The sequence below is a fragment of the Marmota marmota genome, unplaced genomic scaffold (genome assembly GCF_001458135.2).
Source record: "Marmota marmota marmota unplaced genomic scaffold, marMar, whole genome shotgun sequence".
In the NCBI taxonomy this organism is placed as follows: domain Eukaryota; kingdom Metazoa; phylum Chordata; class Mammalia; order Rodentia; family Sciuridae; genus Marmota; species Marmota marmota.
In genome coordinates, this window is record NW_026000222.1 from 16,472,008 (window position 1) to 16,497,547 (window position 25,540).

Genomic DNA, 25,540 nt, shown 5'->3' on the forward strand with positions numbered 1-25,540 from the left:
AAAAAAAAAAAAAAAAAAACTTTCCCCCAAAGGACACACAAGACTGTTAACATTGGCTGCATGCTGGTAGGTAAACTGGATGTTAGAAGATAGGTTAGAAGATGGGTGTTTTCCCAATATGTATTTTCATACCATTTGAATCACATGAATGCACTATTTAATAAATTAATAAAAATGATATAGGCTTAACTCTGAATATCTCCATGAATGGAACCTGGCAGAGTAACAAGATTCATGCTTTACTTCACTCACATCTGTATTACATACCTCTTGATAAAGGGGTTTTTTTGTTGTTATTTTTTAAAGAAAAAAAGAAAACACATTTCTAAACCAAAACAAATTATATTATCCCAAAATACAAAATGTTTGTTCAATTGAAGTATTAACAAACTTGCACCTACCAGGTCAGCAATTCCAAGTAAAAATTCTATAGAAATGCTATATTATTATGTAAGGCTATATGCACTGAAGTTATTCTAAAATAGAAAAAACTAGGGACAATTTAATCTCCACTAACATAATAATCTTTGTATACAATACTATACAGGAGCTATAAAAATAATATATCTATGTAAGCAAATATGGAAGTACATTCAGGGAACATTACTAAGTGAAAAATAAACTATATTTAGTGGGGAACAGAAGGAAAGGAAAATACAGTTAATGGAGTGGTTACTGGTGAGTTTTTTTTTTTTTTTCTGATAAAGCAAGTAATAAGATTAGTTTTATTTAAAGGAAATGAGCTACACAGCAATATGACAGGAAAATGAGAATAAAAGAAAAATAAAACACCATACCGATTTGGAAGGCTTATACACATATAGTTCAGGTGAAAAATTTTAAGAACATTAACTGATAGTGGAAAATAAATGGGATAGATTCAAGACAAGTTTCTAACATGGAAATTCAGGCAGAAGAAATCCAGAATGACTTAATTTTATGCCAGCTCTAGAACAATAAATAATGACCAAAGGGATCCTCCACCTGACTTATACCTGATAATTCACAGTCTGACAATGGTTTGAACCATAAAGTTGTCTGTCATGAATCAAGTTCACTTGGTAATTCCTTCTGTATTGAGATTACTGCAGTTCAATGAGATGAATCATGTAATATTCTTATAAGGGTTTTATTGAGATATTTTATATACCACAAATGTACCCTTTTAAAGGGTGCCGTATGGTGGTTTTTAATATACTCATAAAGTTGTAAAACCATCACCATTATCTAACTCTGGGGGTGTGTGTGTTTGTGTGTTGCTGGTGATGGAATCCAAGGCCTTGTGCATGCTAGGTAATCACTTTACCACTAAGTTATGTCCCCAGCCCTAATTCCATATTTTTCTTGCCTCCGCAAAGAAACTCCAAACCTATAGAGTTAGGAGAAAAAAAATAAAAATAGGTAGAAAGGATACAAAAGGCAAAGACGAGGAAATATAATCTTAAGGTTCTATATACCTTTCCAGGTGTATCATTCCCTGAGCCAGTTTCTCTCCTATGCCTATCACTCCCAAATTTCTAGAAAATCTCTAAGTCTTAAAGTTACCATAAATTCATTCGCTTATGTAAATTACCTTGGGCACTGTTAATTAGCCCACCAAAAAAATAAATAAAATGAAGAAAGATATGATATTTTAAGAAACCTATAACTTAGGGTACTTTCCAATGTTATCTACCAATCAGGTAATGAAGACCACCTTCAGCCTAAAGATACTAAGAACTACCAGACTGACAGCCTTATACCCTTACTTTCTGACACCCTTATAATCTTACTCTCCCATAACCAGACTTCATCAAGTTTTCTTTTAAGAGTCAGGAACCCTGAAAACACATCTCTTTCTAGATTGAGGAATATCTTTCACCACAAGAAAGAATGTGGTAAAGAAAAATGTGCATTACTTACTTTACAAAATTAATCTATCCCTCTTACTGATATATGCTCAATTTTTTTTCTGTGACATATGTGAAGGACCCCACTTATCCTGTATTAAGTGCCCCCCTTTCCTTGGTAATTCCTTGGGACCCTCTTCTGGTGATATCACTTTTCCAGTGACACCATTAGCAGTTACTCTGCATTCTTCCTCCCCTTAACTCCCAGAAAATATTACTCTACTTTGTCGATATGAAAACTTATATCATGCACATCTTCTGAATCATTACTAAATATAATGATTTAATGTAATTATGATTTAACTGTAATGGAGTAACCACTTAAGATTTGGAAGTAGTACGATTCAGTGGTGTGCACCTGTAATTCCAGGGACTGGGGAGGCTGAGGCAGAAGGATTGCAAGTTAGAGGCCAGCCTCAGCAACTTAGCAGGCCCTGTCTCAAAACAAAAAGGGCTAAGGCTGTAGCTCAGAAGTACAGTGCCCCTGAGTTATACACAGTATTGCATGTGTGCACATATGCACCCTCATGCTCTCCATATATAAAACTTCAAGGCAACAACTCCTCTATCCACCACGGTGTAACAGAAAACATATACTATATTTGGTCTTTGTCCCAGATTCCTGGCACAGAGCTTCCTTGGAATTTCCTGAGAGATGGGAACATCTTTTGTTATCAATAACAAGCCCCTTTTAACCATACCTGAGTTTATGATAATGAGGTGACTCTCTGGGTACCTAGATAGATTAAGGATGGGGGCTGGTCTTCAGAATGATGATGGCATGATTAGAGCATTAGAACTTTTGGCTCCCACCATACCCACAAAACAAAGGGAGAATGGCTGGAAACTGAATCCAGTCACCAGTGGCAGATGATTTAATCAACTGAGTTATCTAATAAGATCTCTAATAAAACCTTTGCAACAATGTGTTTTGAAGAGCTTCCAGTTGGTAAATTCACTGAAATGCTGGGAAGGTGATATGCCCAGAGAGGGCAAGGAAGCACACATACCCGTTTCCATGTCTTGCCCTACATATCTGTTCTATTAGGCTGTTCCTGAGTAGTATCCTTTATAATAATCAAATAAAAGTTAGTTGTCTACTTGAGTTCTTCTTGTGAATTACTGAACTTTAAGAGGGGGTTGATGAAACCTGCAAATGTGTAGCCAGTCAACATCTGAAGTGGGGGAAGTCTTAGGAAATTGAATCCTTAACTGGTGGGGTATAAATCCAACACTATGCCTAAATTTGAATTCAACTGAACTGAGTTTTTAACAGGAACTTAGGCTGTCTTTGCTAAATGTGGATAAAACTTGGCATCTCTACTCTCTTTCTGTAACTGTCTGCTTTATTACTTTTAACTGGGTCAATTAAAGGTCTCTGCTCAGCTCTGCATGAAGGCATGTTAATCATTAAGGGAGCGTTCATCTAAAAGGTGGTAACAAAAGGCTTATTATCCCTAAACTTACCCAACCTATCTCATCCCACTCAAACCAAGGCAGCATCCTGCTTCAGACTTCCCTGGAATGGCGCCTACAAGTCTTCAGTGGTTGTCCTACACCTTCCAGTAACAAGAGGAAGCAGGTACATCACCCAATGTGAGACTGCCCCTAACCCAAGCAGTAGCAATCATCTATCTCATGGAAATTCACTTGACCCTTCCAGAATCATAGATCTGATAAATAAACACCCTGAACAAGTGGAAATTGTCCACTTGAGGATAAGAACATCTCTAGAGTCACCTTACAGAACCAGAACTGAAAAAATAATCAACCAGACCACAGTCTGACCAAGAATATTAATTATATATACCATTCACCCTCTGCCCCAACTTTTACTGTATTAATTAAAAAATTATTTTCTTACTTTCCACCATTACCTTTTCAGTTTTATTTTGGGCAGAACCTGGTCTGTTAGGACCCCCAGAGTCAGGCCTCTGGCCTAGGACTCCAATAATATATTAAGAGAATCAGTGAATTGAAGATCCACTTACACAATACCATCCATCTGCCTTCACTCCTCTCCAATACCTACCAATGATATATTTTCTTCAAATACAATGAGTCAATCTTTGAAAAGAAATTTTAAAAACCTTGTTAAGTTCTTTATTATGGAAGAATTGTATTATACAACTCAGAAAAAAAATATAAAGGAAAAGCTTCAAGACTTTGGATATGGCAATTATTTCTGGATATGATATCAAAATCACTAGCAACTAAAGTAAAAATAGATGAATTGAACATATCAAAATTGAAAATATCTGTGCATCAAAGGACACTAACACAAAAATTCCCTATGGAGTGGAAGAAAATATTTGTAAATCTTATATCTCATGAGGGGTAAACATCCAGAATTTATAAAGAACCCCTAAAATGGACAAAAAAAAATTACTAAACAGACATTTTCCCAAAGATATACAAATGGACAAAAAGCACATGAGGGGTTGGGACTATGGCTCATCAGTAGAGCACTTGCTTTGCATGTGTGAGACACGGGGTTCAATCCTCAGCACCACATAAAAATAAACAAAATAAAGGTATTTTTTAAAAAGCACATGAAAAGAGATGCTCATTACTAATTACAAGGGACATGACAATCAAACCACAATGAAATACCAACTCACACCAATAAGGATGGATACTATTAAAAAAAAAAAAAAAACAGAAAATAGCAAGTTTTGGAGAAAATGTGGAGAAATGGAAAAACTGGAACACTTATGTGCAGTTGGGAATGTAAAATGATGTAGATGCTATGGAAAACAGTCAAGCATCTCCACAAATAATTAAAAACAGGATTACCACATGATATAGTCCTAAAATAATTTAAAGCAGCAGTTGGGTGTAGTGGTGCACACCTGTAATCCCAGTGATTTAGGAGGCTAAGGCAGGAAGATCACAAGTTTGAAGCCAGTCTCAGCAACTTAGCAAGATTCTGTCTCAAAAGAAAAACTAAAAGAGGGCTGGGAATGTGGCTCAATGGTAGAGCATCTCTAGGTTCAACCGCTAGTACTGAGGACAAAAAGGAAAAAAAAAAAAAAAGACTGAAAACAGAGAATCAAAGAGAGATTTATACATAACTATTTTCATAGTAATGTTATTAACTAATCCAAGCATCCATTATCAGATGAATAAACAAAATGCAGTGTACATAAATATTATTGTCTTTAAAAGGACACATGCAGGGGTGGGGTTGTGGCTCAGTGGTACAGCACTTGCCTGGCATGTGTGAGGCACTGGGTTCGATCCTCAGTACCACATAAAAATAAATAAATAAATAAAGATAATGTGTCCATATACAACTAAAAAAATTTTTTTAAATATCAAAAATGGACACATACAACACCATGGATAAAACTGAAAATGTTTTACTAAAATAAGCCAGTGACAGAAAGAAAAATACTGTGTGATTCCAGTTATATGAGGTACCTAGTCAAATTCAGAGTCTTCCTGTTCCAAAATTTTCTTCACTTTGAGTTATATCCTGCCAATGTAGGTTCAATGTAAACAGCTTTTGCTTTTCTTCCCCAAAGTTTCATTTAAAAATGTCCAACAGACATTTTTCCAACTACTATCTAGCCTTGTTGCGAAAAGTTACAGAAACTTGTCCCAGGACCTTGTTTTTCAAGCTATTATCCGTAATGGCTCAAAAATCTTTTTATTTCAGAGATCCCTGGGTCTCAGAAGTTTTGATTTATCAGATATTTCCAGAAGTGGTTATCTCATCAGTTCAACAATGTCTACAAGAAATCAGTTTCTGGGGGTATAGCTCCATGTCAGAGTGCTTACAAATCATGTGTAATACCTTGGGTTTGATACCCAGCAGTGGGAAGGATAAAAGAAAGGAAGGATGAAAAGAAGGACAGCTTGGTGTGGTGGCACATGCCTGTAATCCCAGCGGTTCGGGAGGCTGAGACAGGTTCAAAGCAGCCAGCCTCAGCAATGGAGAGGTGCTTAGCAACTCAGTGGGACCCTGTCTTTAAATAAAATACAAAACAAGGCTGGGGATGTGGCTCAGTGATTGAGTATCCCTCAGTTCGGAAGGAAGGAAGGAAGGAAGGAAGGAAGGAAGGAAGGAAGGAAGGATCTTGCTATATTTCATTTTGACATTTTGAGGGTACTAACTTTGTGCTGTTCACTTTTTAATCCTACTGAAAACACAATAGTAAATAAAACAAAGTCCTTACCCTCATGGATCTTATATTCTAGTAACAAATGTCAGATGGTGATATTGCTATAAGGAAAATTAAACAAAGAAGACTTCGAGGAAGCAAGATTACTACTTTAGAAAGGGAGGTCTGGAAAGGCTTCTCTAATATTTGAGGAGGTACCAAAAAAGTATGAATTTAACACAGCTATATAGAAATTTGGGAGAAAAATACTGTAAGCCAAGGATAATTGCAAATAAAAAGGAATGAAGACGGAAGTGTTCTCAGAGTGGATGAGAAATTCTAATGGGACTAGAATTGAGTAAGAAAGGGAAAATAAGAGTGGATGTATGCGATTAGAGGAAAGCTAGTCAAGGACCTTGTAAGACGAGAAACCACTAAAGGGGACTAGACAGAAAAGTGCCATAATCTGATATACATATCTAATAAGACACGTGAGAGGCTACTTGTAATAACAGGTAAAAAATAATGGAGCACAGGACCTGTGTGGCAGTTGGTTGTAAAAGTGTAAATAACAATAGGAGTCAGATTTTGGATGAAGATAGCGCTGACAGAATTCCTTGCCTAGATATGAGAAGAATCAAGGATGAGACCAAGGCTTGAGGCATGTACTATTATAAGAACAGTACTTCTTCTTTTTCTTTTTTTGGTTCTAATTGGTTATACATGACAGCTGAATGCATTTCGGTTCATTGTACACAAATGGAGCACAGCGTTTCATTTCTCTAGTAGTATACAATGTAGAGCTGCATCATAGTTATATACGTACCTAGGATAATGATGTCTTTTTCATTCCACCATCTTTCCTATCCCCATGTCCTTGCCCCACCCTCCCTCCCCTTTGCCTAATCAAAGTTCCTCCAATCTTCCCATTCCCCCACCCCCAATATGGATCAACCTCCACTTATCATGGAGAATATTTGGCTTTTGGTAAGTACAGCACTTTTTTTTTTTAAGTTATAGATGGACACAAAATCTTTATTTTTATTTATTTTTATGTGGTGCTGAGGATCAAACCCAAGGCCTCACACGTGCAAGGCAAACGCTCTACCACTGAGCCACAACCCCAGCCCAAGAACAGTGCTTCTAATCACATAAATGAAAAGGAAAAGAGAGATTCGGGAGATATGAAAAAAACTTCTACTATGTATATATTGAACTGAGATTCCAATAAGTACTTCAATGGAAATATCAAGTAGATACTTGTACATAAAAGCACAGGCTGACCATGAAAATTTAGGAGTCATAAATGTATAGCTATTTAAATCCACAGACCAGAATATCACCACAGAGTTGAGACAGAGAAGAAAGCAGGCAACTGTGAGGCATAGAGAACTTCGAGGTTTAGGGATTAGGGAGGGGAAAAAAAAAAAGAATAAATTGGGAAAAGATGCCAGGTATGCTGGCAAGTGCATGTAATCCCAGCAACCTGGAAGGCTAGAGGAGGATGATTGCCATTTCAAAGCCAGTATGGGCAACTTAGTGAGACCCTGTTTAAAGATAAAAAATTTAAAAAGGGCTGGGGCTGTAGCTCAGTGGTAGAGAACTCCTAGGTTCAATTCCCAGTACTTTGAACAAAGAACAAATGGGGGGTGGGGGGAGACATCAGTAAAATTAAGAAGAATGTGGCAGGTGAAGACCTACTAATAATGTGGTTGTTATGTTTATTGTTATTTTTAGGAACTATTCTACATGGTTAGCATAGAAAGACATGCTTATAAGATAAGTATGGTCCTTATCCTCATGAAATATACAGTCTCAAGAGAGACTGACAAAAACATAAATTAAAAATTTCAAGTACTACTAAGTGATAAAAAAGACTAAAAAGGAACTTATTTTAGACAGGCTACAGAAATTGCTTTTTTGACAAGATAACATGTAAAATAAAACCTCAAAAATATTTAGGAACCAGCAAGCAAAGAAAGGAAGGCAAAGGTAGAGAAGGTGATAATTCTGACCTAGAGGAACAACATAAGAAAACAGAATCTAAGTCTGATAAAATCTTTGTTTCTTTGAGGAAGTTAAAGGCCCAGTGTGGCTAGAGCTAACCAATGAAGAGAGCTGGAAGAAGCAAGAACTATAACCACAGTAAGGAGTGTGAATTTTATTCAAAGTATACGGGAAACCATGGTAAGAGTTTTTAAAAGAATAACATTTCCTATTATATCGGAGAATAACTTCAACTTTTGTATATCCAATACCTAGCAAATCCCTAACATTTATTTCACCTATAATAATTTGTTAATGTTGTTGAATTATTTCCCTTATAGAATCCATGTTACTCCCTAAATTATGTTCTGCAAACCCTCAACTAGAAATTTCTGAACCATGATTTTCTTGGTAATGGTATCAGACTTGTTGAATTAGGATAAATCAAGAACCACTTAGCTGATAATGTCACCTATCCAAAAAGTAGTTACACACACAGAGGTAAAACAAATCTCTGAACATCCAAAATACAGAGACACAGCATAAAATCTCAGATGTTTAATTCAAAGGAATGTGAATTTTCCTTGGCCTCTTGTTCAAGCACTCTAACTCATTTTCAGAATTCATAATACTATATGCTCAGATTAGAAGCAGGAAACCAGAAGAGAAGGTGGCTGGAAAAGAAATGGGGGGAAACAAAAAACAAAAACCAGGCAGTTCAAAGGCATAGTACCTTAAAAGCATCCAGAACAATCTGTTCTATAAGAATTCCATCTATGAGTGTGCCTTTTTTTCTACATCCTCGCCAAAACATATTGTTGTCTTCATAATAGCTGCCATTCTTACTGGAGTGAGATGATACAGTAGTTTTGATTTGCATTTCTCTAATTGCGAAAGAGGATGAACTTTTTTTTCATATATTTGTTAATTGATTGTATATCCTCTTCTGAGAAGTGTCTGTTCAGGTCTTTGGCCCATTTATTGATTGGGTTGTTGTTATTATTATTATTATTTGGTGCTTAGCTTTTTGAGTTCTTTATATACCTAGAGATTAGTGCTTCATCTGATGCATGAGGGGTAAAAATTTGCTCCCAAGATATAGGCTCTCTATTCACCTCACAGATTGTTTCTTTTGCTGAGAAGAAACTTTTTTGTTTGAGTCCATCCTATTTATTGACTCTTGGTTTTAATTCTTATGCTATAGGAGTCTTATTAAGGAAGCTGGGACCTAATCCCACATGATGAAGATTAGGGCCTACTTTTTCTTCTATTAGACGCAGAGTCTCTGATTTAATTCCTAGTCCTTGATCCACTTTGAGTTGAGTTTAGTGCATGGTGAGAGATAGGGGTTTAATTTCATTTTGCTGCATATGGATTTCCAGTTTTCCCAGCACCATTCATTGAAGAGGCTATCTTTTCTCCAATGCATGTTTTTGGTGCCTTTGTCTAATATAAGATAATTGCAATTTTGTGGGTTAGTCTCTGTGTCCTCTATTCTGTACCACTGGTCTACTTCATACATTGCTGGTGGGACTGCAAAGAGGTGCAGCCAATATGGAAAGCAGTATGGAGATTCCTTGGAAAACTGGGAATGGAACCACCATTTGACCCAGTTATCCCTCTCCTGAGTCTATACCTAAAGGACTTAAAAACAGCATACTACAGGGACACAGCCACATCAATGTTTATAGCAGCACAATTCACAATAGCTAAACTGTGGAACCAACTTAGATGCCCTCAGTAGATGAATGGATTTTTAAAAATGTAGCATATATACACAATGGAATATTATTCAGCAATAAAAGAGAATAAAACCACGACATTTGCAGGTAAATGGATGGCGTTGGAGAAATTAATGCTAAGTGAAGTTAGCCAATATCAAAAAATCAAATGCTGAATGTTTTCTCTGATATAAGGAGGCTGATTCATAGTGGGGTTGGGAGGGGGACCATGGGAAGATTAGACGAACTACAGATAAGGCAAAGAGGAGGGAAGAAGGAAGGGGGCGAGAGGTATAAAAAAGATGGTGAATGAGATGGACATTATTACCATAATTACGAGTATGAAGACATAAATTGTGTGAATATACTTTGTATACAACCAGAGATATGAAAAATTGTGCTCTCTCTCTCTATATATATAATAAGAATTGTAATGCATTCCGCTGTCATGTATTTAAAAAATAAATAAATAAAAAGAATTCCATCTAATCATATTGCTTATTTGCAAAGTACATTTTCCTTTAAAATGTCAATTATAAACTGGGCCTAATTGGTGCATGCCTCTCAAATCCGAGCTCCTTGGGAGGCTAAGGCAGAATAATTATCAAGCTTAAGGCCAGCCTAGGTTACAAACCCTGTATGAAAAGAGAAAAGAAAAAAATTTTTAAAGGACTAAGGCTATAGCTCAGTGGTAGAGAGCTCGCCTAGCCTGCCTGTGGTCCTGGGCTCAATCCCCAGAACAGATTTAAAAAAAAAAAAAAAAGTAAATTATAAATTTAGTCCTTGCTCATTATTTCATTAGTATTATAGTTAATCTAGGATTGACTGGAGTAGATGAATTTTATTTTGGGGATCCCAGTCTCAAAATAAGGGTTGTTGCAACAAGCAACAAAAGGAACATTACTAAATCAAATGGACATGGTAAAAGTTTAAAATGTTTGTGCACAAAGGAAGTTAGCCAATCTCAAAAAGCCACTGTAAAGTGGTATAGATACTGTGGGAAACAGTTTGATAGTGCCTCGAAAGGTTAATGAATAATTGCCATTATGAGCAAGCAAGTCTACCTGCAGTTACACATATCAGAGAAAATGAAAAGTGAAGCACATGGTCTACAAAGAAAAAAAAATCTGCAAACCACTTTTCTGATTAAAAAAAGTACTCAGAATATATAAAGAACTCTAATAACAAAAAGACAAACTACCCAAGTAAAAAATGGGCAAAGAATATGAATAAACATTTCCCCACAGAAGATATAAAAATGGCCAGCTAACACATGAAAAGCTGTTCAAAATCACTGCCCATTAAGGAAATGCAAATCAAATCAAAACCACAATAATACTTTTTTTTTTTTTTTATACCAGGGATTTAAACCAGGGACTCTTAACCCTTGAGCCACATCCCCAGTCCTATTTTGTATTTTATTTAGAGACAGGGTCTCACTGAGTTGTTTATTGTGTGGCTTTTGCTGAGGCTAGCTTTGAACTCACAATCCTCTTGCCTCAGCCTCCTGAAAAATAATACCATTTTACACCTACAAGGATGCCTTTGAAACCACGGCCACCCCCCTGCAACACTCATACTAGGGATCTAACCCAGGGCCTTGTGTGTGCTAGGCAATCATTCTATCACCACCTATATCCCCACCCTTTTGTTGTTATTATTATTATTTTATTGAGACAGGGTCTAAGTTGCACAGGCTGGCCTCAAACTGCTGGGATTACAGGCATGCCCCATGATGCTCAGCTTTAAATTTTTTTTACCAGAAAATGTAAGTGTTGGTGAGGATGTGAGAACCCTAGTACATTACTGGTGGCAATGTAAAGTGGTATAGATACTGTGGGAAACAGTTTGATAGTGCCTCAAAAGGTTAATGAATAATTGCCATATGAGCAAGCAAGTCCACCCGCAGTTACACATATCGGAGAAAATGAAAATATGTCTATATAGAAACTTGTACATAAATGTTTATAGCAGCATTACTCATGTTAGCCAGAATATGGAAACCTAAATAGTCCTCTATAGATGAATGAATAAGAAAACTGTGATAAATTCGGTAAAATACAAAAAGAAACTAAGTACTGATAGATGCTACAACTTGAATGAACCTTGAAAACATTATGTTAAGTGAAAGAAGTCAGACACAAAAAGGCCACATACTATATGACGCTGCCTTTTAAATAATTTTTGTTGTTGTTGTTGTTGTTGTAGATGGACAGAATGCCTTTATTTTATTTACTTTATGTGGTGCTAAGGATCAAACCTAGTGCCTCACACATGCTCAACTCTGCCACTGCTGAGCTACAGCCACAGCCCATATGATGCCTTCTTATCTGATATATCCAGAATAGGCAAATCCAAAGACACAGAAAGCAGAATAGAGGTCACCAACAGATATGGGGAAAAAATGAGGAGAGACTTTTTAATGAGTCTGGGGTATTCTACTGTGGGTAATGAAAAGTTCTGAATCTAGAGAGAGCTGGTGATTACCAGGCACAGTGATGCAAGAACTTGGGAAGCCGAAGCAGTAGGATCACAAGTTCAAAGCCAGTCTCTGCAATTTAGCTAAGACCCTATTTAAAACAAAAATAAAAAGGATTGGGGACAGCTGGGTGCAGCAGCACACACCTGTAATCCTAGCAACTCAGGAGGCTGAGGCAGGAGGGTTGTAAATTTGAGACAAGTCTTGGCAATTTGGTGAGGTCCTAAGCAATTTAGCAAGATCCTGTCTCAAATAAATAAATAAATAGTTAGATTAGATTAGATAGATAGATAGATAGATAGATAGGGGCTGGGGATGTGGCTCAGTGGTTAAGTACCACTGGATTCAATCCCCAGTACTTGGGGAAGCTGCAGGTGGGGGAGCTGGTGGTTGTACCACATTGTAAATGCACTGAATATCACTTAATTGTATGTTTTTAAATGGTGATTATTATTTTGAATTCCACCTCATTAGAAAGAATGCAAAGAACTTTCAGTGAAGAGGACTGAAAATATTCATTTACCCATGTCCTTTTCAAACTCCACTAACTGATAAGAAAATAATTATAAAATGGATGTAAACTTCCAAGAACAAAAAGAACAGGAGGTGAAACCACAGCAACAAAATTTTTAGATGCTGGAATGTAGGACTCTTCTTGGTAACTGATTTAGAACTTGAAAAATCTAAAATATAAGCCAACAGTGAGGAAAGCCAAGGAAAAAAATGATTTATAACAAAGAACCCCAAACACTCAGAAAATGTACTAACAGGTATTCTGGAAGAGGATGTGAAACCAAAGCTAAAAACAAGACTGGTATAAAGTTTATTTAAAGAGTAGCTAAATCTATTCCTGAACACCTCCCACCCTATACTACTGAATGACTTCCTTGAGGCAAAAGATGAAATTTTGTGAAGAGGTAAAAACAGATGACTGAAAGCCTGGGCAACCATACTAAATACAGAGTGATGAAATAAAAGTCCTTAAAACTTGTATACTGAAAACTTAAGTGCTTTTCTACTCCTTAGACTCAGAATAATGGGCTTATTTATACTCTGCAGGCAATGGACTGGAAGATTTCTCCTTTTGGGAAGCTAATTAGCCTAAGAGTAAAGAACTACAGATATTAACATGAGTGGTAAACTAGTAAAAACCACTACAACAAGGCCTGCGGTTAGCAAATGACACTGGTGATATATTACCAATAAAATTTTGGTGGTTCATTTTTTAATAATAAGCAGATAGTGACAATCACACCAGCATTTGAGAAAATCTTCTATTTTAAATCTTCAACATTAGCCAGGTGTGTTGGCACATGCCTATAATCCCACCAGCAGCTGTGGAGGCTGAGGCAGGAGGATCTTGAATTCAAAGCCAGCCTCAGCAATTTGGCAAGGCACTAAGCAACTCAGGGAGACCCTGTCTCTAAATAAAACACAAAAAAAGGGCTCAATGGTTAAGTGTCCCTTGGTTCAATTCCCAGTAACTAAATCAATCAATCAATCAATCAGCAACATTAAGACAGATAAAAGGAAAAGAAATGCAGATGGAAAAGCATTTGTAATAAGATAGAAACAACAAAACCTACCCTCAATACCCTCACAAAAAAAAGATAATATTGCAACCCTGAAATTAGATTATGTGCTTATTTTAAAAGATATTTAATCTTTTAAAAGAGCCCCTAAAATCGTTTATTATATAAATATATACTATTTTATTTGAGCCTTATAAATGGAAGATTTCAGGAAAAATTGAAACATGAAATTGAAGAAATCTCCCAAAAAAGGTAAGCCAAGAATGAAACAGAAAATAGGATAAAAATATTGAAAGACGGAAGGAGAACCTCATTGTTATACAGAATACATATATGATGTTGTGATGAGAAAAAGAAAAAAAAGTATGTCACATTAGATTGGATAGGGAGAAAGGATGGGAGAGGAGGGGAGGAGTAGGGAGGATAGGAAGGGCAGCAGAATAGAATAGACAATATGATTGATGTATGTACACTCCATGTATGTATTATATGTCAAAGTACATTCTGCTGTCATGTATATGACTAAAAAAAATAAAAATAAATCGTATGGTAAGAAAAAAATAATTAAAATTTTAAAAGTTAAAAAAGTAGGATAAAAATATTGAAATCTATTCCTGAAAACTGGGAGTTACAGAAGAGAATCGAAAATGAAAAAAAGTATCATTGAGTATCCAGCATAATGGATGAGAACAGATCCATACTGATACACATCATCCTGCAATTTTAGAACACAAAGGACAAAGAGAAGAACCTAAAAGATTGGGAGGAAGGAACGAGTTATGAGAAGTAGGCATGAGAGCCGGGAACAGTGGCACATGCCAGTAATCCCAGCAGCTTAGGAGGCTGAGGCAGGAGGATCACAAGTTCAAAACCAGCCTCAGCAATGGCGAGGCGCTAAGCTACTCAGTGAGACCCCGTCTCTAACTACAATTAAGAAACAGCATTTTGTAAGATAATGAGGGTTAAAAGCTATCAATTGGCTAAACCTAAAACTCTTCATAAAGAAAGAAAAATAAGAATATTACAAAAAAGGGAAAATTAAGTTGGAAATGAGAATAGATTAGCAGAATCAAGAGTCTTAAAATGCAATAAAGAAGTAAGAAAAGGTGAACTAATTTATACCCAAAATTCATTAAGCAAAGGAAATTTGTTTCACTCAAGGACATTCTGAAGGGTGGGGATATATTCCATAGGAAGAGCTCTTGCCTAGCATGCATGAAGCTCCCCTGGGTTAGATCCGTAGCTATGAAAAGAAAAGCAGGAGGAGGGGGAAATGAGAAAGAAATGGGAAAGAACAACTACAACATATTGAGAAACTGTGACAAGAGTAAATATAGACTTTCACAAAAATACTCATTTCTATTATATCCTGCCAAAAGGGAAAGAAAATACTTCCTGTTTTAAAAACCAATGGAAAATATCCATTAAAAAATTAAAAAATAGGGCTGGGGTTGTAGCTTAGTGGTACCTCACACAGGTGAGGCCCTGGGTTCAATCCTCAGCACCACATAAAATAATAAATAAATAAATAAATAATATTAAAAATTAAAAAAAAAAAACCCAATGGATTCCACTGACTTTACATTTTATCATTGCTGAAAAAATAATAATTTAAAGGAAGCCTCATGAAAAATAGAAAAAGAAATCAGGAGAATAATTCAACAACAACTTATTTACACAATTATGCTTGATTATATGGACAAAGACAACAGCATAGAAATGGTGCTACAATCACACCTTAACATCCATGTATTAGAAAAAATAAACTCCCGCCTATAATCCCAGCAGCTTGGGAGGCTGAGGCAAGAGAATCATAAGTTTGAAGCCGGCCAAAGCAACTTTAGTAAGGCCCTAAGCAACGCAGTGAGACCCTATAAAAAATAAAAAAAATATATGTATCTCTAAAGTGTCTACATTTACCCTTTTTACTTCTTCCTTTTATTGAAAATAAGTGACCTGGAGCTAGGGTTGTGGCTCAGCAGTTGAGTGCTTGCCTCGCACTGGATCTAATCCTCAATACCACATAAAAATAAATAAACAAAAATAAAGGTATTTGTTTATTTACAACTAAAAAATGAAATTTTTAAATAAAAGAAGATAAGTGACCTGTCTCCAAAATAAATTTAATTTCTCCTTCTATGCTCTAAATTCCATCCCTTAATTTCATCACTTCTCTTTCCATATCTTCAATCTTCCCCTTCTTTCCAGTGGCTACTTCCTTCAATCTATTACTCCCTTTAAAAAGATTCCCCCAGATGAGTTGTTTTTAGGTTCTTCTCTCTCCTTCCTCTAAAAGAGTGGTTCTCAAAGGGGAACATTTGGGAATATCTGGAGGCATTTTGAGTTGTCACAGATAGAGGGGCATTCCTGGCATATTGTCAGTGGGGGCCAGAGATGCTCCTAAACATCCTACAATGAACAGGTCAATCCTCCCCCACAGCAGACTTATCTAGCTCAAAATGTCAATAGTGTCAATGTTGAGAGAACTTGCTCTCAAAAGTAAATTCCTAGAAAGAGCGGTATACTGTCTTGTCTCCACTTTCTCACTTTCCAATGTTATCTGGCTTCAGATCACATCTTTTCAGAGAAACCAATCTTAATAATAGCCATTATTACCCGAATCACTAAACCTGATGTAAACTTTTTCAGCCATCATTTGTACAAATTTCACTGAGGCACTAAGGCACTAGAGATAATTTTTTTGGGGGGTGGGGTACCAGGGATTGAACCCAGAGGTGCATAACAACTGAGCAACATCTCCAGTCTTTTTTTTTTTTAAAACATTTTTTGACACATTACCTTAATTTTATTTATTATTTTCATGTGGTGCTGAGGATCAAATCCAGTGCCTTGCACATGCTAGTCAGGAGCTCTACCACTGGGCAAAAAACCCAGCCCCTCAGTCCTTTCTGAGACAGGATCTCACTAAGTTGCTGAGGACCTCATTAAGTTGCTTAGAGCTCGTGATCCTCCTGCCTCAGCTTCCTGAGCTGCTGGAACTTCAGGCATGAGCCACCACACATTCTACCTTATTTATTTATTTATTTATTTAGTGCTGGGGATTGAGCCCCAAAGTGCTCTACCACTGTGCTACATCTCCAGGCCCCCGCCTTTTTAAAGGGAGGTCTTGCTCAGTTTCTGAGGCCAGCCTTGAACTTACGATCCTCCAACTTCAGCCTCCCAAGTAGGAGAGTTACAAGCTACTACCTTTCCTTCTTAAAATTCTCTTTTAGAAAGGCAAACATGAAGGTCGAAGCAGGAAAACAAACAAACAAACAAACAAACAATAAATGCAGTGCTCACTTCAACAGCACATGTACTACAACTGAAACAACATGACTCCTACACAAGTATGACACACAAATTTGTAAAGGGTATCACATTTTCCTGGAGTATTAGATGCAAAAGTAGTAGCTTTAAATTTACAGAACTAATCTAGCTAAAGCAAATTCTGCTGTGACCAAGCCAATATATTCAGAATGTTATCTCTCTAAAAGCATTTTTCCTAATTCAACTAAGATAACTTTTAATATGCTCTTAAATATCAAACCAGTGGTGGTTTGGAGAGGTCATTTGTGAATAGATGCTCTTAAATATCTATATATCTATACCTGTATCTATATATCTATATCTATATATAATCAATATATATATATACATATATATATAATGAATATATAATCAAATCTCACAACTCAATAAAAAACAAACCCAATTTAAAAATGAATAAAGGACTTAAATAGATACTTAACCAAGGGAAATATACAAATGGTTAGTAAGCACATGAAAATGTTCAATATCATTAGCCATTAGGAAAATGCAAACCAATCACAGCACAATACCAAAAAAATAGGCAATAACAAGTAAATGCAAGAATATAGAAAAACTGGAATCCACATAGATCTGGTGGGAACATAAAAAGGTATAACTTGTGGAAAAGTTTGGAAAATTGTCAAAAGTTAAAAAATAATTAAAATATGATCCAGCAATTCCATTTTAGGTATACACCCAAGAGAAATGAAAATTTACGTGCCCACACACCAATTTTTATGTGAATGTTTATAGTAGTACTAATAACAGCACCAAAAATATTAAATAGGGGTAATATTTACTTGGGGTAAATCTGACAAAAGATGCATAAAACTTTTAGACTTAAAATTTAAAAATATTTGCTGAAAAAAAATTAAAGGAAATATGATTTAATAATAAAACAATGAAGAGGTCTGGGTATTCAGCTCAGTGGTAGAGCATCTGCCTAGCTTCTGCAAGGCCCTGGGTTCAACCACCACCAATAAAAATAATAACAAGAACAACAGAGATCTTATTCACAGGATAGAAGACACAATTATAATTTAGATATCCACTCTCCCAAAACTATCTATAGATTCAACATAATCCCAATCAAAATTCCAGTAGGTCACCAGGCATGGTGGAACATGCCTATAATCCCAGCTACTCAGGAGTCTGAGGTAGAACAACTTCAAGGCCAGCCTCAGCAATTTAACAAGACCCTGTCTCAAAATAAAAAGGGCTGGGAATGTAGCTCAGTGTAGGGGGGAGGCGAATTGAAAAAGAACAAAACTGGATGAGTTACATTAGCTGATTTCTATGGTTACTATAAAGATATAGTAATCATTTTGTTTAATTTTTTTTTTAGTTTTCGGCAGACACAACATCTTTGTTTGTATGTGGTGCTGAGGATCGAACCGGGGCCGCACGCATGCCAGGCGAGCGCTCTACCGCTTGAGCCACATCCCCAGCCCCAAGATATAGTAATCATGATAGTACAGTATCAGTAAAGGACAGAAATACAGCTCAATGGAACAGAACAAACAATCCAAAATTAAACTCACACATATATAGTCACCTAATTTTTGACAAATGGTAAAATTAATGCAGTGGAGAAAGAATAGTATTTCAACAAATGGGTTTGAAAGAATTAGATATCTATGTGTAAAAAGAATAAACCTAGAACCATTTCTTACATCATACACAAAAATTAACCCCCAAAACTGATCATAGTCCCAAATGTGTATGAATCTCCAAAAGAAAATCTGTGAGTTTGAATTAGGCAAAGGTTTCTTGGATATATCACCAAAAGTACAACCCATAAAAGAACAAATTGATGCCACCTGCCTGTAATCCCAGCAGCTTGGGGGCTGAGGCAGGAGGATCACGAGTTCAAAGAAAGCCTCACCAACAGCGAAGACTAAGCAACTCAGTGAGACCCTGTCTCTAAATGAAATACAAAATAGGGCTGTGGATGTGGCCCAGTGGTGGAGTACCCAAGTTTAATCCACAGCACCCTTCCCCCCAAAAAAGAATAAATTGATAAATCAAAGTCATCAACATTTAAAACTTCTACAAGAGATATTGTTAAGAGAATGAAAACACAAGCCACAGATTGAGAGAAACTTTTTGCAAAGCATATATCTGATAAAGGACTTGTTTCTTTAAAAAATTTTTTTCAACTCATAAAACAACAATAAGAAAACAACAATTTTTTAATAAGATGGAATTTTTTAAATTATTTTTTTTATATGGTGCTGAGGATTGAACCCATTGCCTCACACGTGCTAGGCAAGCGCTCTACCACTGAGCCACAACCTCAGCCCAATCAACTCAATTTTACCAGGGACAAAGACCTGAATAGACACAAGACCAAAATGACATACAGATGGCAAAAATAAAAAAAGACAGCCGGGCATGGTGGCACATGCCTATAATCCCAGTGGCTTGGGAGACTGAGGCACTAACCAACTCAGTGAGACTCTGTCTCCAAATAAAATACAAAACGGGCTGGGGCTGTGGCTCAATGGTCCAGTGCCCCTGAGTTCAATTCCCAGGACCAAAAAAAAAAAAAAGATGCTCAACAATATTAGTCATTAAAAAATAAATAAATGAAAGACACAATGAGAGATCACTATATACCCATCAGAATAACTAAAAAAAGTGATAATACCAGATGTTGCCTAAGATCCAGAGGAACTGGGTAACTCATACACAACTAGTGGGAATGTGAAAGTGTGGCAGCTGCTTATAAAATTAAACTCACATTTTGAAGATCAGAAGGCAACTGTACTTTTGGCCATTTATAGCTCAAAAATGAAAACTTGTGTTCATACAAAAAAAACTGTACAAATATTCAGAGCAATTTTGTTCATAATAGCCAATAACTGGAAATAACCCAAATATCCTTCAATGGGTAAAACATTAAACAAACTGTAGTATATCCACATCATAAAATGCTACTCAGTAATACAAAAGAACAAACTATTAATATGCTCAACAACTTGGTAGGACTGCCAGGTCTAAGTAAGGGTGGGGAGGGAAGGAGTGGGTGTGGCTATAGAGGTCAGTGAGATGGAACCTTGTAATAATGTAGCAGATATGTATCTTTTTTTTAATATTTATTTTTTAGGCACAGGTGGACAAAATACCTTTATTTTATTTTTATGTGGTGCTGAGGATCAAACCCAGTGCCATGCATGCTAGGCTAGCCCTCTACCTCTGAGCCATAACCCCAGCCCGCAGATCTGTATCTTGATTGTGGTAATGGTTATATGAATCCATACATGTAACAAAACTACACACACATACACACACACACACACACAAACACGGTGCATATATAATGTATATCTCAGTAAACTGACTGCACTAATGTCAATATCCTGGTCTTGTATACTACAGTTAAGCAAAATGCTAACAATGGGAGAAACAGTACCGAGTACCCAGAACAGCCCCCGCTCTTTATTGCAACTTCCTGTGGATCTATAATTATTTCAAAATTTAAAGCATTTTTAAATTTTATTTTCATAGTACTGGGGATCAAACCACTGGCCTCATACACGCTAGGCAAGTGTTCTACTATTGAGCCACACCCCAACCCCCCAAAAGCTTTTTTTAAATGGGCAAAAGACCTGAACTGATACTTCACCAAAGAAGATATGAGATGGCAAATAAGCATATAAAAAAGATGTTCAAGAAGCCTTAGTCATCAGGAACATAAAAACTAAAACCAAAAGAGATACTACTACACACCTGTCAGAATGACTAAACTAAAAAAGCCTTACCAAATGTTGGTAAGGATGTAAAAATATGTAATTCTGCTGCTAGTGAAAATGTAAAATGATATAACTACTTTAGATAACACTTGGCTTGTTCTTTAAAAACTAAATGCAAAACTAACAAATAATCCAAACACTCCATTCCTAATATGTGTCAATACAAAGACTTATAGATGAACATTCATAACAGTTTTACTGTAATAGCCAAAACCTGGAAACAGTCCAGTAGTCCAAACAAATTATAGTATTCACACATAATGGAAACTACTTTGCAATAAAAACAAATTACCTATTTACACCCTCAATAACATGTATAAATCTCAAAATAATTATAAATGAAGAAGTCAGACCCACAAAAAAATAACATACTATGATCCCATTTATATAACATCTATAACGAGTGGTTATCTGAGAAAGGGGAAGAAGAGAGTTTTACAAAGGAAGAAGAGGAATCTTCTGGATAAGTTAGTTCACGGTCTTGAACGTGGTTAGTTTCATGGGTTTATACATCTATCAAAACCTATAACTAGGGAGGGGATGTGGCTCAGTGGTAGAGCAAAGTTCTGGGTTCAATTGCCAGCACCACACATACACAAACACACACACACACACACATACATATATAATTGTGCAAATATTTGTAGCTTATATCAAACACCATAAACCTGTTTTAATAATAAATAGCTAAAATAGCTAAAACTCTCTTCTACCTCGGCTTTCATTCAGTTCAGTATTCAGTATTCTCTCTTGGTTTTTTTTTTTTTAGGGGGGTGGGTACTAGGGATTGAAACCAGGAGTGTTTTACATCTGAGCTACATCATCCCCAGTAAACTGCCAAGCCTAGCCTCAAACTTGTGATCCTCCTGCCTCAGCCTCCTGAGTTGCTGGAATCACAGCACCAAATTTGGTTATCTATCTTAACTCTCTGACACTTCCTCAGGGTTTTCTCTGGCCATCAAATACTTGTTGAAAGTTTCCAAGACGCTAATACTTACAACCTTCTTTTCCCATTCTAATCTACAACCTCCTGCAGTGACTTCACTCATGCCCATAGCTTCAACTATCATCTGTATCTTCTGGGCAAAATTCTTTTTTGAATCCTAAACTTTTATTTCCAGTGCTTAACAAATCTAGATATACCTCAAACCAGACATATACATCTATACACTCTTCTCGCATTCAATATCTTTATTTTCTTTACATTTGTTTCACAAATAATTACCAGATTGTAAATTCCATGGAGGGTAAGGACCATATCTGTCTCAGTCACCTCTATTTTGACAGAATTTTCATGCTGCTTAGCACATTTTATTAAATAAATTCTACGCCCCCCAACTTCAAGTCTGATTCTCCTACCACAATTGACCCAAGCTAGTAAAACAGAAATCATCCTATCCTTCTTCCTCTCCTTACACAATTGATATCAGATCCTTCTGGTTTGTTTTTAAATATTTTTTTATTTATAGATTATGTGGTGCTGAGGATCAAACCCAGTGCCTCACATGAGTGATGAAAGCACTCTACCACTGAGCTACAATCCCAGCTCCAGATCCTACCGGTTAATCTTCTCTAAATCTATCTCAGTTCTATTTCCACCTTGGCATCTCTACTACTCTACCCTTTTCATTTGTCAGATACATTTGTTCCCACCTCCATTCCTGCTTTCCTCAATCCATTCCCTACAGTGCAGCAGTGATCTGAGCTATAAATGATACTTCTGTCCAGTTTGGAATTCTTCAATGGCTCCCTAATCCTTCAAACTAAAATCCAAACTCCTCAATATAGCATTATAGGTTTTCTTTCTCCAGCCACATCTGGACACTCCAGAATCCTGATCTTCCACTTTTCCAAATGCTCCTTAACCACATTCTTTAACCTGTCTCTGGGCATGGTAATCAATCAACCTGATTGATTTTTTTCTTTCTGGTGAACTCACCCTTATGGATTTGGCTCAAAACCACCCTCTTGAGGCCGGGGGGGTTGTGGTTCTGTGGCAGAGTGCTTGCCCAGCATTATGTGAGGCACTGGATTCCATCCTTAGCACCATATAACAAATAAAATAAAAGCATTCTGTTCATCTACAACTACAAAAAATAATTTAAAAAAAAAAAAAAAACCTTCTCTGACCTCTCAACTCAGGGATAAGTTCTTTGTCATTATATTCTCAGAGGACCTTCTTTATACTTGTTACATTTATACTGCTGTATTTATTTATGTTCCCTTCAATAGACTAAATCATATTCAATTTGTTTTTTCCAACATTGGGCACATAATATGGACACAATAAAATTTATTAAAGATTGAATGGTTTAGTACATCCACCTAATGGAAGGAAACTTAAGGTCCCTTTCAGCTTAGTTACTCCAAGACATCATAGAGTGCTCCTGTCCAGTTACGACTGTACCCAATGCATAGTCTTCTATTTTTTTTTCAGTTTAACAAAAGCTAGTTCCTTTCAAACTGGCCATAGAGTGATATAAAACTAGTTTAATAGACATTTTCACAACACTTTACTAGCTGGGCATGGTGGTACATGCCTGTAATTCCAGTTACTGGAGAGGATAAAGCAGGAAGATCCAAAGTTTGATGCTGGGCTAGACAACTTAGCATGACCCTATCTCAAAATAAAATTTAAAGAAAAAGGTGAAGATGTAGTTCAGTGATAGAGCACTTACCTAGCATGTGTCAGTCTCTTGGTTCAATCCCAGTACCACTAATAACAACAACAGTAACAATCAAATGTATAGATTAGTAAAATTAAAAGAGTCAATAGATGTAGCTCAGAGGTAGAGTGCTTGCCTAACATGTATGAAGCCCTGGGTTCAATCCCCAACCCAACCAAAACAAAAACGAAAAACAAACATTTTACTATATTTTGATCAGAACTGGTTTTGTGAGGTAACCCGTTAAGATTCTGTACATCTGTATCACCATCAGATTGCATTCAGATCACAAAGAACATGAATTTAGTACCCCCTACATCTCTGGCCCACCAGACACCAAGTTCACTGGACACAGAAACCTACCAATAAAGGATCAGTTATACTTCCCTCTCTTTTTCTGAACCTCTATCATCTCGAAGTCCATCTCAAGAACGGTGACAAAGCAGGAAAAAAAGCAACAGCTAGAAAAAGTAACTGCATGGTAAAAGCCACATATACATTTTAAAGTTCCTCAAATTCAGCACACTGTAGTTAATAAGTGCAGAAGGTTCTTGTGGTAACCATCTCACAGGATCCATTTTCCCCTTCTTTCAACAATTTTTCATCCATGTACCCATTCCTCTTCCATGAAGCAGGTGCTCCAAGAGAAGCCAATCACATCAATCAGTCCAAGGAATAGTCCTGGTTGGCTAAGAATAATTCCTTCCATCTTTATTAGCGACTAATTTAGGAAAGGGAATGTAACCCAATTTTGGCCAATGAAATATAAGGTTAAGTTTGCTGAGACCTTCTAGAAAAGTTCTTTTGCCGCAGTCTGGCTGGGCAAAAATCACGAGCCACTCAAGCAGGAACAAACTTTATTTTTTGAAACTGCCGCCAATACCCCGTACGTGCCCGGGAAGATTGCCGATCCACACACACAGCTTTCTCCCAGATCCCAAGAGGAAGTTCCTCCTCCAGAATTCCCTCCTACCGCACTTCCCCAACCAATGGGAACTCTCCAGGAGTCCCTTAGCAGGCCTAGGTGGACAGCAGGAGTCCAATATCCATATGAATGCAAATCTTAACATAATCATATCATCTCAATGGCTTGCTGGCATCACCTTTCAACCAAAAATGCCATGCATCATATTACTTGGCTGTGGCTCTTAGCATCTCCCCCTTTCTGTTAATTAAGTAACAAGCAATGTGGCTAGGGACCATGCCTGTTATGTTTGTCCAATTCAACATATGGTTCTTACCCGTCATGGGATGAACTGACCTCTAGGCGTCAGCCTCCTATCTTAGGTTGATACCACTGCAATTGGATCATACCTGTCACTGACTACCGGTCCAGCATATAGCCATACTTGTGGATAGGCCTATGCACCAGTGGGGGGGTGAGGTTCTTTGCCTCACCTCTGTTGGCCCCCAAATTTGGCCTTGGTGCCGGTGGGGGGGTGAGGTTCTTTGCCTCACCTCTGTTGGCCCCCAAAATTGGACCATCACTAGTAGAAGGGAGGAGGATACAGAAATGCCACAACACCAAGTCAACTGACGGCTCTTTGGAAAAATTGCATCACTGGTGACACATCAGCAAAGATACGCCAGCACTACCATAATTTGCTGCATCAACAGATAGATCACAATGCATACAAGTGATACATAGTCCAGGCAAGTTCTGTAAGCAGTTCAAAGCGGAGGAATCTATCAATATGCCCATTTCCTTCCAAAATAAATCGACTCATTGATTGAGCATTACTTGTTGAGTTATTATTCATAGATGCATCAGTTTATACAGTTTGTTGTGATAACTATCGAAGAAACTGTAGTTTGGTTTCATCTTTGTCTTCACCGGCACTGGGATGAAGATAGGAATTCTGACAATGATGCTAAAAAAAAAAAAAAATATGTAATATTCTAACAGGTACTAAGAAAACAATTTTTTGAACAATTTACATTATCCTGAACAGAATTATTAAACATAATGAAAAGGAAAGGTGAAAGTAAACAAACAGATCTGTTAATCTGCTTATTTGTACACATTTTAAAACAATCCTCAACAGCTGTTTACCGAATTTAAATTAAACCATTAAAATCACGTGAATAATAAAA

The 25,540-nt window shown here is 36.7% G+C and overlaps 1 protein-coding gene and 1 long non-coding RNA gene across 2 annotated transcripts in view; one reads left to right on the forward strand and one right to left on the reverse strand.

The window, feature by feature from the left end:
* Positions 1–25,540, reverse strand: part of Nfatc3 (nuclear factor of activated T cells 3) — a 101,529-nt gene that overhangs the window by 52,595 nt on the left and 23,394 nt on the right. The gene's annotated exons all lie outside the window — the stretch shown is intronic.
* Positions 18,846–25,540, forward strand: part of LOC125613165 — a 27,289-nt gene continuing 20,594 nt past the window's right edge. Inside the window, exon 1 of the long non-coding RNA XR_007343663.1 lies at positions 18,846–18,972. This is a non-coding gene — a long non-coding RNA (uncharacterized LOC125613165). The remainder of the gene's footprint in view (positions 18,973–25,540) is intronic.